Source organism: Passer domesticus, chromosome 1 (genome assembly GCF_036417665.1).
Source record: "Passer domesticus isolate bPasDom1 chromosome 1, bPasDom1.hap1, whole genome shotgun sequence".
Taxonomy (NCBI): Eukaryota; Metazoa; Chordata; class Aves; order Passeriformes; family Passeridae; genus Passer; species Passer domesticus.
This window is the reverse complement of record NC_087474.1, coordinates 14,002,202-14,015,487: the sequence shown is the minus strand read 5'-3', so window position 1 is coordinate 14,015,487 and position 13,286 is coordinate 14,002,202.

Sequence of the window (13,286 nt, the reverse complement as noted above, 5' to 3'; positions counted from 1 at the left end):
CCCACCAGATTTTCTGCATCCAATGAAGCCACAAGAACATATGTGTTTGCACTGATCCCACGCTTAAGCTCACCACAGGAAAAGCTGCTCAGACTTGCTCTAAGCCTGCAGTTAAATGGAAGAAGACAAATAACTTCCAGAGCCTGACCCAATATCCACCGGTTTCTCCTGGAGACTTGGCAAGGACAGCATCAGCCTGTCCGTCGGGCCCCTTGGCGTTCGGCGTCCAGCACACCCAGCTCTAGGAGCTGCTTCAAAACCAGCAGCAATGTGTCTTATTTAAAACCTGCTGGTTTGTGAACTTATCTCCAAATACTCCCACAGGAAAACAGTGAAGTGTCAAAACTCAATAGCTAAAATTATTGATATACTGAGTAACCTGTAAAGGAAAACAAACACATCTCTCTAATCACAGAAACAAATTATTGGTATTTCTTCTGTGAACATTAATAAGGACATTTATTTATCAGTAGTAATGCAAGTTTTACAACTTTTTATCTTTTAAAAAAGAGATATTTCTTTTTTATTGTCTTATTAGTGACAGTAAAAAATATTATGGGGAGGATACAAGGACAGTGGAGAACAGAAGAGATTTTCACTTTGATAGAGCACCAAGAAAGGACCAGAGCCTCTGTATATGTTACATTAATACCCTCCCTAGTTGTTAGCAGTGAGCTGGGTGCTAAAAAGAGACTTGAAAGTGAATGGAGTTAAGACACAGTGCTGTATGCCCAATAATCTTCACTGACCAAGATCCCAAAATTATGTCATCTTTACACATCTTCAACATTTTTATTATTATGGTTAAAAATGTCAGTATCCAAAGAGAATCTGAAAATGCCTTCCAGATTAACACCTAGGAAGAAGACAATGTGCTCTTTTTTTTTTTTTTGATTTTACAGTGATGCTAAAAACAAAATTGATTTATAAAAGGGAGAATAAAATCTATACTTCAAAGTTTTGTAAATATCAGGGAATTTTACTGGTAAAACAGGGAAGGAAAATAACTGCATTTATATATATATATATATATACACCAGCTAAACCCCACAAAAGTTTAAATTGCTGGGAGGTTTCATATGTACATATTTCAGCTGCCTTTCAGCATTTTTGCTGGTGGATCAATCAAGTGTTTTTCAGTGATCTAATTCTGTCCCTGCTTTGGAGCATGCTTGAGTAGATGGATATTTTTTTCTTTTTTTGGACATCCATGTACTAAATTTGTACAAATAGCTATAACTTCTTAAATTCTGCACAGAAAGCAGAAAAGACATCCCAACAAGATGGTGAGCACTTTGCCAAATTTTAAACAAGCTTAAAATACAGAGATTCTCTATATGGTCAGAAAAATATATTTTTGCTTAATTGCTTGAAAGATACTGATGAAAATTTTTGCTGAACTTCTGACTTGAAAAAGTCAGGCTGCACGATTTAGCCAGCAAAGGAAACTCCTGTCTAATCAGGTAAAATTTCAACCAACCAACAGCCAACTAAAACCTGCCTCTTATAATGGAAATCCCAGACATTAGTAATTGCAGGTCACCAGCAATTGTAGGCCAGTTCTGTCCACAAGTAATTTTATTTTCATCCATAGAAATTAATGGAGTTTAGGGGAAAAAACTTAGAAAAAAACTTTTACCCATTAAATTCAAAATACAGGCTTCAATATTGCTCTGGTTTGGTCCAGCCAAGCAGGAACAGAATTCCCACCCCACTTGTTTGCTGTGGTTACACAGCCCTGTGTTATTTCCACTATCTCACACACAGAGCCAGAAGTACTTGGAAGATGAAAATACTTTTGCTTTCAAATATTTTCCTTTTAAAAGCAGAAAGCTAAGTGTAATTCTATGAATGCATTATTATTTTGGAAGCACTGCTGAAGTCAGGAAATTCCAAGTCAATGCTATATTATATTCATTGTGCAGATGTACCACTTTCTATTCCTCTTTTCCTTGTTAAATGTAACCTGTTGTGGCGTATTTTTTATTACGGAATGTGCAGTGGGACAGTTTCTGCAGTAATGCTGGAATCTCCACCCAGGGGAGATTAGTTACGTCTGAAAGTGGATGAGCAAAAATGAAGAGTAAAAAATGGCTGAAAGCAAGCCACTCTATGCCAGAAAATGGAGCTCATAATTCCATAGGACTTTCACTTTGAGAGATTCAAGACACTGCTCATTTTCAGATAATTATCTGGGTGTCTCCCTGATGTCCCACTAACCAGTAGCTTTGTTATTTTTTTGCAACACTCTGTATCAAAAATCTGTACTCAAAATTCTGGGAATGATTACTAATTCAAATATTTGGTAATTCTCTTGTTCTTTATTGCTTCAATATTTTGGAGCAGTTCGTTCTAAACCACTTAGGAATAGAAAGTAATATATACAATTATATTATTTTTATATATATATATGTTATTTATATATATTATTTATATATATAATTAAATAATTAAAATGAGAAAACAAACAAAAAGCCACAAAAGAAAAAAAAAAATCCAAACAAACCCCAAGAGTTCTCAAGCGACTTACACTGATTTACAGCCCCACCTGTTCTACCCAGACATAGGTTATCCTCTTGCCTCAAGGCTCTGCCTAGTTGGGGATCCTTAATTACCAGCTCATGCCGCAGGATGTCTTCCACCCCTGCCTGGCTGCCTGGCTGTGCTAGCAGGGTGCCAGGGGTGTTTTCCCGGGGGATGCACAGGGGTGTCCCGGGGCTGGGGGGACCCACCCGGCTGCCTGAGCCGCTCCCAGGCTGTGGCTGCCAAGTGCACAGCAGGAGAGTTTCCAGAAAACTCTGGCTCATGGCTCTGCTAACCAGGCAGCAATGAAACACTAGAGAAGGAAGTTGTGTTGCTTGCATTTCATGCCTCACTTTAAGCTGCACTTTGACAGCAAGGTACTTTTGCAGGACTTTCTCCCCAAAGCACGGTTTTACTTCTCCTCCTGTCACTTCTCTCAGCTTTTCCAGGTATATGCCAGTGACACCCACTTCCAGCCACCCCTCTGCACAGCTGCCTCCTGACAAATTTGCCTACCATTCATTTTTGGGCAATGGATTCATTTCAGCTGTGTCTCTCCAAAAAAGGACCACAACAACTTTTTCATTTCTACTTCTTTGAAGGGCAACTACAGGCTAATTACCCTCAACAAATTGCATTGAATCAAGCTTATAATGATAGAAATTGCTACAAAATACTAAATACACAGAAAACAAAAAATTTGGATGCCATGTACATCAATTCAATTGAGAACAAATGGAAATGAAGCACCAGCAGCAGTGTGTAGAAGAGACAGAACACTGATGCTGGCACATCTTATAGTAAGGTCCACCACAGACAGTTCTGGAGGTACTTAGTACTGACTAACTGATCACCCCAAAAATCCTGTGGATTAAATCTGTGGGATTGATGGTGGGTAGATTGTGCAATTGCAGCTCTTGGGTTCCATGAGTAATAGGGCTCTCCTTGTATTTTCCTTGGATATTCAAAAGAAGAGGCTGTGAAAGCACTCCAGCCCTCCTCTTTCTTTCCTTCTCTGACTTCCTCAGATTCTCAGCTGTAATTAGGACTCCCAAGAGAGAATACGTATTGGCTTAATGCTGACTTGACTCAGCAGAATGGGGTGAAACATCATCTCAAACCTCCCTCTGTTCATCTCAAAGAGCCCTGATTTCCAGGGAAGAGCTTCCCCAGTCTCTCTAAGTGCCTTCTGCAGATTCCCACTCTGGGGATAAGCAGTTGGATAAGCAGTGCTGTCAGGTGAGGAGGGGACACGCTCACGGTGATGGATGCATTGCCAGCAAGCAGAGCACTCAGCACTGGTCAGATGGACTGTTTAGAAAACACGTGGTTAGAGCCTGACAGAGCAGCACTGAAAAATTCATAATGGAAAATGAAAACAAGGTGATTACCTTTAGCCTTGTGGAATGTGATCTAATTCCTAACGGGAGAGGCAAAGAGAAAAACCTGACACTCTGCTCAATGTACATCTTAACCCCTAAAATGTCCTAACATATAGTCAACATATATTAATATTTTTGTTTTATTATTATTATATTTAACTGTGACATAATTAAATCACTACTCCTTCTTATATTCTGCATAACCCTAAGCCAGTAATTTCTTAAACTCTTTGACTCTCTTTAGACAGAAAGGTTATATTCACTTAGCATCTAACAGAGGAATTTAGCTTTTATCTGATACTGCTTTGCATCTTGCTTCAATATGTTTTGATTAAATATGGCAAGCTAAAATATTCTTTCTAATACTGGAATGATGTTCTTCTTTTAAAAGGATCCCAGATGGTCAGATAACAGAAGACAGGTCTGTTCACTGAAATTAATAGTAACTTAAAAATTGTAGATCACTAGTCCCTAATATCAAATGGCATCTTCTAAAGAGAAAAATAGAAAAATTACTGCTACATACTCATCCTGAAACCCGGTAATTCTTTTCCTTGTTAAATATAACCTGTTGTGGCATATTTTTATTATGGAATGTGCAGAGGGAACATGCATTCTTAGTCTAGGGATCAATATCCTGATATTTAATTGATGCCTATATTTCCTTTTTGAGACCATATCTTTAACTAGAATGTAGAAGGGCTCTACAAAGCCTGCTGATGGATTGTGGTCCAAGGAGCAGGAGTCTTCCCATGCCTTCAGGAAGTAAGGGATCTCTGTAATGAAACAGCATGCTCACCTTTCATACACGATCTAGGAGAATACAGGGAGAGCCATATGGCATGGCCTAAAATTAGATATAACTTAACATAGTACCTAATTTCAAGGCCACAGAGCCTACATCTGTTGGAACTGGGTGTAGCATGAAATGTCAAATGCAGATTTAGATCCAAGTAGGACTGCAAAAGGGAAGTGTTTTCAACATTCTTTTAATTGATGAAGAAAAGAGCTTTCTGATGAATTTGTTAAGATTCTGAGGGGGAAGAGCAAAAGGCTTGGAGAAACCTGTATTTTTTCCCATCAGGAAAGTGGAATAAAAAGTATCTGGAACTTTTCTGCTACCTACTCCTCTACGCTACTCCCTAACAGAGATGTGTTCCCTTAGCTGGTAGTTAACAGTATGGTAGAAGTTGTTGGAACAAGAAAAGACCAAATGAATCCTCAAGCACTTTTCTTGGTTAAGAAATTTTCCATTCTGGCTAGCTTCTCAAAGTATTTGGGAAGACTGCTCTGATGAATGAAATGCATCTGACATGATGTATGGCCTTCCATATATTGTATAAGTCAAAATCATACACAAGCACCTGCCCAGGACTGCCTTCCATGGAAATTCCAAGATCATCTTCGGAGTGGGGCTTGCATGACCTGGATCATTAGGATTTGGAAACTATTTTGGACATGGAGGGAAGATACATTAACACATAGCCAAGCAACACACCTTCTCAAGCTGCAGGAAGAGATGGGGTAATGTAGCTAACATATTATGGGATAAAATTAAAACTCTGTGACTGAAAAGAGAAGAATTAATGTTTCCATTCTGTAATGTTGCCATCCACGCTGGATATAGCTGGAGCAGCTGAAAAGAACATTGATCCTACAGCTGGAAACAGTAGCCTCTTCAGCCACTTCAAATAAATGAGAGAAAGGCTGGGCCTGCAGCTGCTGGTCCAGTGGAGCATTTTTAATTTGGACTACTGCTGTTTTCAGTTTGCTAATACATGGGGATTTGAACAGCAGCCTGGGCTGCAGTGGGAGTAATCTCCTGGGAAGGATGGGGCAGCCAGATGCGGGTATAACCAAGGGATCATGAATCTAGGCCAAGCCCATGCCTTTGTGACCTTCCTAATCTTTAAAAATAGCTTTATGCATGTGTGTATACATAACAAACAGATAAATTATAGTAACAGTTATACACCATAAATGTTATCTAAAATTGTTTTGCATATTTTTTAACATTCTGAAAGGTAAGAACAGCTAATGAAGAAAGGCACCCTGAGCTCTGGTGTAGTAGGACATGACAGACAGCACTGTGCAGCAAGCAACTAAAAGAACACACAGATGAACTTACATGAAATATTTCTATTTCATTTTAGCCATGGGCTTTGCTCTGGTACATTTGGTGATTCCTGGCTGGCTGGGTACTGTGTCTATATTTTCTTTTATGTATGAAGAACAGCCTGTTTGCTAAGTTTGGCATTTCAGACTAGGTAGTCACAGCAATGGACAGGTCTGTCTGTTTGCTTTTTTTTCTCTGATCTTGCCCAAGTCAACAGAAAGGGTTATCCATCACTATTCCAGAGGAAAAACAGGCTGGGGAAAAGGCACCAAAACAGTTTGCTTAGGATTCATACCAGCATGCATCAGTTTAAGGAGAATGGAGACCCAAGCAATGCATATGTCCTCAAAATGCAGTTACAGAGTCTGTAAAACAAATGTAGTGCATTGCTGTTCAACAGAAAATGTGACTGTCATTTGACTCAGATTGAGACTAGGCTGTAGTTAGAATGTCTTGAAATAGTCTGAAAAATAGCTGCCTATAAGCTACCTGGCAAAGGGAAAATTAACAGGAGTTGCAAACATAATATTTCAGACCTTCTGGAATGAACATTTAAGCGAGAAACAATGTCAACATAAAAACATTACAGAACATTAAACACTGTTTAGGAGCAGAGCACTATTTAGGAAGCAATCAGCAACTGAAGACAAAGCAGTCTAAGGTGAAGAATCCAAGGTACAGTCCTGGATTCATGGCGAAGAACACTATTGAAGTGAGGAGTTTAACCATTTTGCAAATTAATGTAACACCAAAAATTAGCAATGAATCCCATGAAGTTTTTGACATTATTTAGAATAAATGGCGTGGCACCAAAGTACTGTTATTAATACAATTAAGCAAATTTCTTCTGTCCTTCTCTGAAAGATGCTGCAATGATGAATCCAAACACATCTGGCTGCAGGAACAAACTTTGAAATTTAGAATTGCACATCTCTGCAGAATAAGGCCTCCACAGTTATCCTCGCTATGTTAAGACTGCCCAGATGTTTTATAAACATTTGTGTGGATTTAAAATATTTATGGGAGGAAAAAAAGCAATTTTTTTAATGCCATAAGAAATACTTTTGTTTCCTTTGGTGTTGTGTGAGATATGATACATTATATGAAAACCCACAGAGGATGACCTTGTCACGAAACAGTATCTAAATATATTTGACAAAACAGACATCTGTTGCAGGTGAGACAACAAACTCTAGGACTTCTCACCCCACAAAACTGAGAGTGAAAATTAGAACAGAGGAATGAAGTAATTTCCAAAAGCCCAAACACCTCATGACAGGAAAATATACTTCATTCTTTGGACTGATGTCAGGACTAAGAGATGGGCTGGAATTCATCTCACTGTATTTATGTGCCTGTGAGATGTGCCAGGCTCTACTGACTAGATCCCCACTAAGTACAAAGCAGTTGGAAGGAATAGCCCCAAATAAAAACTGTGTAAGGCAGCTGAGTCCCACCCATGGTCACCTACCATGGTCACTAAACAGGAATTAGTCAGCACCTGCAAGAACTCAACTGCTCAACTGAAGGCCTACCAACAGCTACTGAAATAGGTAATTAATCTTTTAAATAAAACAAAATTACCCAAAACAAATCAAATTTTGATTTTTTTTGCATCAGATGGTGATGGCTTGTTAAGGCTGACCTAGAGCAGAGGCTAGATGGAGTTAAAGTAGGTGTTCATTAAAAGGCCTCAATGGATACACCTTGAGCAGCACAAGAGCCCAGTCAGGGCTGCACCCAAGATGAACCCAAAATGGTCACAAAAAGTGGAGGACCAGTCACGGGGTCTCTCACTTTTATACGTTCTGGTCCATTAGCATATTGGAGTTAATTGTCCAATTATAGCTTTAGCTTATGAAGTCCCATCCTTCTTGTTTTCTGTCTTCATTCCATCGTTGCTTATGCTCTTGGGCCTGAGATTTGGATCATTTGTCCTTGGTCCCCAGCTACAGAAGGAATTGTTTTGTCTACCTACTCTGTGAAGAGAGCTCACTATTCCTTAATATGAAGCTCAGAACTACACATGAGCAGCACAGAATCTGAAAATTATAAAAGCTAAAACCTGAGGCATCAATAGCTTTTTTGTATTTGCAAAACCATGGTCAGTCAAGATGCTGGAGACATCTACAAAGCTATGAATTATTATTTTCAGCTTCTACATAATTCTAGGCGGAATTCTATTCTTACTTGGGATTTTTCAGGTAAATTCACTGGGCATATGAAGATCTGCTTCTGTTATTCCCTAATCTGCCTAATTCTTCACTCTACCTAACCACCTGCAGATCTTTAAACTTGATTTTTCTCTACCTAACTACTCTTCAGCAACCAATTTGGGCTTTTCAGAACAAGCCCAGCATGCACGAAACATTGGTTATGATCAATCTTTAATATGAAATCCCAGTAGTCACCGAGTTCCCGCAGGATATTAAAAACCAAGGTTCAATTATACTCTCTTCTAATAAAAATCTGAACCATTGTCATTCAGCAATGATGGAAATTCACCTTCCTAAAGAAAATTCAGATGGTCTTCACCTGTACTGATGGATGTTTTTGGTTATAAAATACTTAAAATAATAATGGGACTAGAGAAATATTATAATCTAATGGCTGTAACATTTATCTAAATGGTGTGGAGAGGGTTTTAAAGTTCTTCTCTTAAGATGACACAGGAACTCTTGTCCTTTTTACAGTACTTAGTCATCAATAAGAGAAAATGAAAGCCCTTCATAATATCTAAAGCCCAGGGATTTAAGATACTGCCCACCATAGACATCTCTGTTCAAACCTCCCCAAGAACAACAGGGAACCTAATAAAGTGAATTTTCAAATAATTTAGTGCATAAAAACCTGTGGACCACCTGCTCTCCTTTAATAATTGCTCTAATGCAGGCTTTTAATACTTGGGTAAAAAAAGACATTTTCTAGATGATCCCACATAAAATCTTTTTAGAATTTTTTTTTTCCTCAAGGGAAAACAGAAAACCTTCTTATTTGGATGGATCCATACTAGGCTTTCCTTTTTGATAGTGCAACCCAAAATTCTTGATATGCATAGCCTTACGTGAGAATCACAACCCCTTTCCAATTCTGTATCAACACATGATTATTCTTGCACTGAACTGCTGTTCCCTGCTCCAATAAACTCAACTCAGATATAATTACACTAGATTTATACACAGCTCTGTAGTTCCAACAAGTTTGGTCTATGCATCTGAGTTTCAAACATATCGCATTTTAACACCATATGTTTGTAACTATCAGACAGACCTTGCCAACCCTGAGAATCAGACCAACTATGCTGAGTGCACCAAAGCTTCACTTCACATTCCAGAAATCAGCCATTGCAATATCTGCTTCTCCTTATGGTGCTGGCTGATGATTTGTTGAGGTCTCTTAAGCAAAATGAGACTTTCAACTGTATTTATTTGTTTGTTTTGTAGACTCTCATACAATTTTTTTTCTGTTTTTCTTTATGCTAATTCTGTATATTCAGAAAACACATTGCAAGCTCCAGAACAACAGCTTTCCTTTTATGTATTAACAAACATTCCCTGGAGAAACATTATGCACTTAAAGTGAAGAAAAACAAGAAACGAGCGATAACAAACGAGTAACGCCTAGCATCAGAATGTGTTTCAACTACTAAACCCCCCAGATATAAATGAGAAGACTATGCAATGAAATAATTAAGAAATCAGTATTAAGCTGGGATTTAAAGAGCTGTACAGACTTCACAACAAAAGGAACAACCCCAAACAAAAGCCAAATGAGCAATTGCACCAAACTGTGAGACAGCAAACAGCAAGAGGGCTGGGAAGCAGAACTAAATCAGAAATAGAGTGGAAATTACAGAAGCAAACAAACATGATCCATATGTGAAAATATTCAAAACACATTAGTGTTTAATTAGTATAAAGGATAAGAACACTTAGCAGAGTCATCATAAACAAAGATCAATTGAAAATGTGCTGCTATTAAAAGCAGGCAATCTAACTGCACTACAAGTGTAAGTTGATCAGTCACAACTTCAGATCTGATTTTTTAAAAATAGTATTTTGAAGCAGCACTTTGCTACTGCATATAGTGGTAGAAAATAAAGTGTTGAAGTAGACATTCTCATCTGAAGTTCCAGGTACTTTGAAAACAAACAAAAAACCCCCACAACTGTTCACTATCCACCACTTATACCCAAATTTTCATTCCAATTCCATTTTGAATACATGAGATTTTCCTTTTAGATGAAGAATGTGAAATGACCTTTTCAAGTTTTTTCTCATTTTTTGTTTGTGTGAAGGCTCTGAAACAGAGATCACAATGAAAGCTAAAATTAGTATAAGAATGGAAGAGTAGGTCCTTGTTGTGTTCTAGTACATTCATTTTTTACAGCATACTAACCTGACATAGGCATCAGCACAGGTTAATTGCTTTCAAGAGAAAAACAATATGCAACAAGTAGGGCAAAGGGAGAGCAAGAGAAACAAAATGGGTTTGAAGGCCTTTGTGATCTTCACAAACACTTTTTCTTAATAAGGAAGATGTTAGAAAAGTCAGTTGCATATGTGCAAGTGATTATAGCTATCTATAGCTATGTGCTTTTTGATGATTTATGGCAGAGTTACGCCCTCACACTTATATCTTTCAAGCAGGTACAATCTCCTCAAGTTGTGCAAAGACATGACAATTTATTAGACCTGATAAGCTTCAAGCTTTAAATGAACAAGTAAATTCATGGTAAAGTATGAAAACAGAAAACAAAATTATGAGATGAGGAAAGTGAAAAAAAACAGGTAATTTCCCACGATAAATATTTACAGTCTGCTCTAAATGAATGGGAAAATTTCAAGCAGCTTTACCTTTTTTGAGACTGTACAGCATCTCAGGGTACACCTTTAAAACTTATTAGATTCATCTGGAAGCATAAATAGAAATTGGAAAACCATCTGAAAGAGCACTACACTTCTATGTTGTTACCTCAACAATTAACATTTTATTCAAGATTTGTTCCTCAGCTGCAGCAAACTGTGTATTTCTGTGTCACTGTTCCCCTAACAAATCTCTCAACTACAATTCCTATTGAGGAGTAAAAGTGTATTTAAGAAAAATGTACAAGAAAAAATAATCAACTGAAAAATAAATTCTAGGAACTGAGATTCCAAGAAATATGTGGAATTGAAAACAAAGCTTCGCTAATGGAAATCAGAAAAAAAAAGGAAAGAAAATAAGAACCTCCACAAATCAGAAATAAAACAAGAAACAATATACAAGAAACAATACTGAGTTGTTTTCCACTGTAATTCTCAATTCATTAAACTAAATGAACACCCTTAAATCTAGAATAATCAAGATACAATGTGAAACTTCACTTCACAAACATCAATAAGGAGTAGGAATACAAAAGGACTGATTGCTTTTATTTAATGATACATACTTAAGAGATCATAAATCATAACACAACATACAGGAACATTTTTTAAATGGAAAAAAACCTGTCTGTAAGAATCATTACCTGGTTTTTGAACATCCATAAAACAGTGTGTCTATGGAAGTATTTTAATTCTGGTCTTCAGACAACGGAAATAAATTTCAAAAAAGGTGAAGTACAGCAGCTGTGCAATCTCATGTTTTAACTACAATATGCCTATTTAGGCTGCCTAAACTCCCATACAAATTATGTAACTAGAAATTGTTATGGATGACCCTGTCTTAGAATTCCTCCTTTAAAGAGATATCTTCTCAAGACTGCCACATTAAGGAGGATGCAGAAATATACCTCTTCACTAAGATTTTGCAAATGAATACATTAATTAATTCCTTCATCCTTGACTGATAAGTCAGGCTGAAAGCTGTGCACCATAATGGAAAAGCAGATTTTCCATTCTTGAAGCTCAAACTAGTTTAAATTACATATATAACATGCTCATGTCCTGCAGAACATGACAAAGGTAATAGGAATTTTAACTAGTTTCTTTGCATCCAGGATTAGTAGAATGTATTAAGTAAAAATTCTTTTGCAGTGGCTGCGCCTTTAATTTAGCACAACAAATAATGGGAACTTTGTATACAAAGATGTGAAAGGCCCAGTTGCTCGGATTAAATACAATGAAGTTTAAAAATCAGACCCCAAAACCCCAACCTGTCTACCTATCTATTTACAAGCTGTGAATAAGACACTTTTCACAATGAATAGTGATTGAAGTCATCAGTAACATGATGTAAAACATTAATCTCTGGGGTTTTTTTATTTTCTAGACCTCCTTGGTCTGTAAGATAATGTATACCAAGGTTGCTTTGGTTTTCTCTTCTCATTTATCCAAACTATAGCAGTGTACAGCTACCAATGTTCCTGCCAGTTTCAGTTCTGCTCTTCAGAAATTAATGGGCAGCAGGAGTTGTCACCAGTTTCTCCCAGCTGCCTGGAAACCTCAGGAGATTCAAGTTCAAACAGACACCATGGCTCTTGGAAAATGAGCACAACAAACACCAGGAGACTGTTTCTCTTCTCATTCTGTTAGGAAACACAAATTGCTGAAAAGGAAGAGACAAGAATTCTTATCTGGAGGAGAAAAGTGACAAGACTTAATGAAAATAAGCTCTTCAAAGTTGCCTAAAGAGGGCCTGGAACTTTGTGAGGGTATGCAGGAGAATATTCTTACAAATCTACAAATATGTTTACAGATATTATTTATTATTTGCAACTACCTTCTAAGAACATGATCAATTGTAAGGAAGCAAAAACTTTGCATGAAAACCTGTACATTATATTTTGGTTCATCCTCAAATTCATCCACAGAATGATAAAAAGCCTCTAACAATTCCAAAACACCTTAAGCACTCATTTGCAAACAGTTTCACAGCCACAAGTTATCTTCTGCACAGAAACTTTACAAGCAAGGATGTTGAACTAAAAACAAAACTCTGCCTTAAAATTTGTAATTCACTCACTTGAAATTTGAGCTGACAAGTTTCACTTTTATCTTATAGTTGGTTTCATGTTGCAGTTCTTAGCCATCCTAGTATTTGGGGTTCAGTACTCCCAGCTGATGCCAAATCTAATGTTTGTGAATGACTCCTGTTAGTCCATCAAGCACGTGGTACTGTTTGATTTGCTTCTTTCATCACTCTTAGGTAGATATTTATTAAAATGTTGAGGCCAGCAGCCAACTGTCACTGAGTAAAAACACATATGTAAAAACAATACACCTAAACTTAAGGATTTTTTGAGAACTAGCAGACAAATGGTTGGGAGCCACAACCACTGTTTT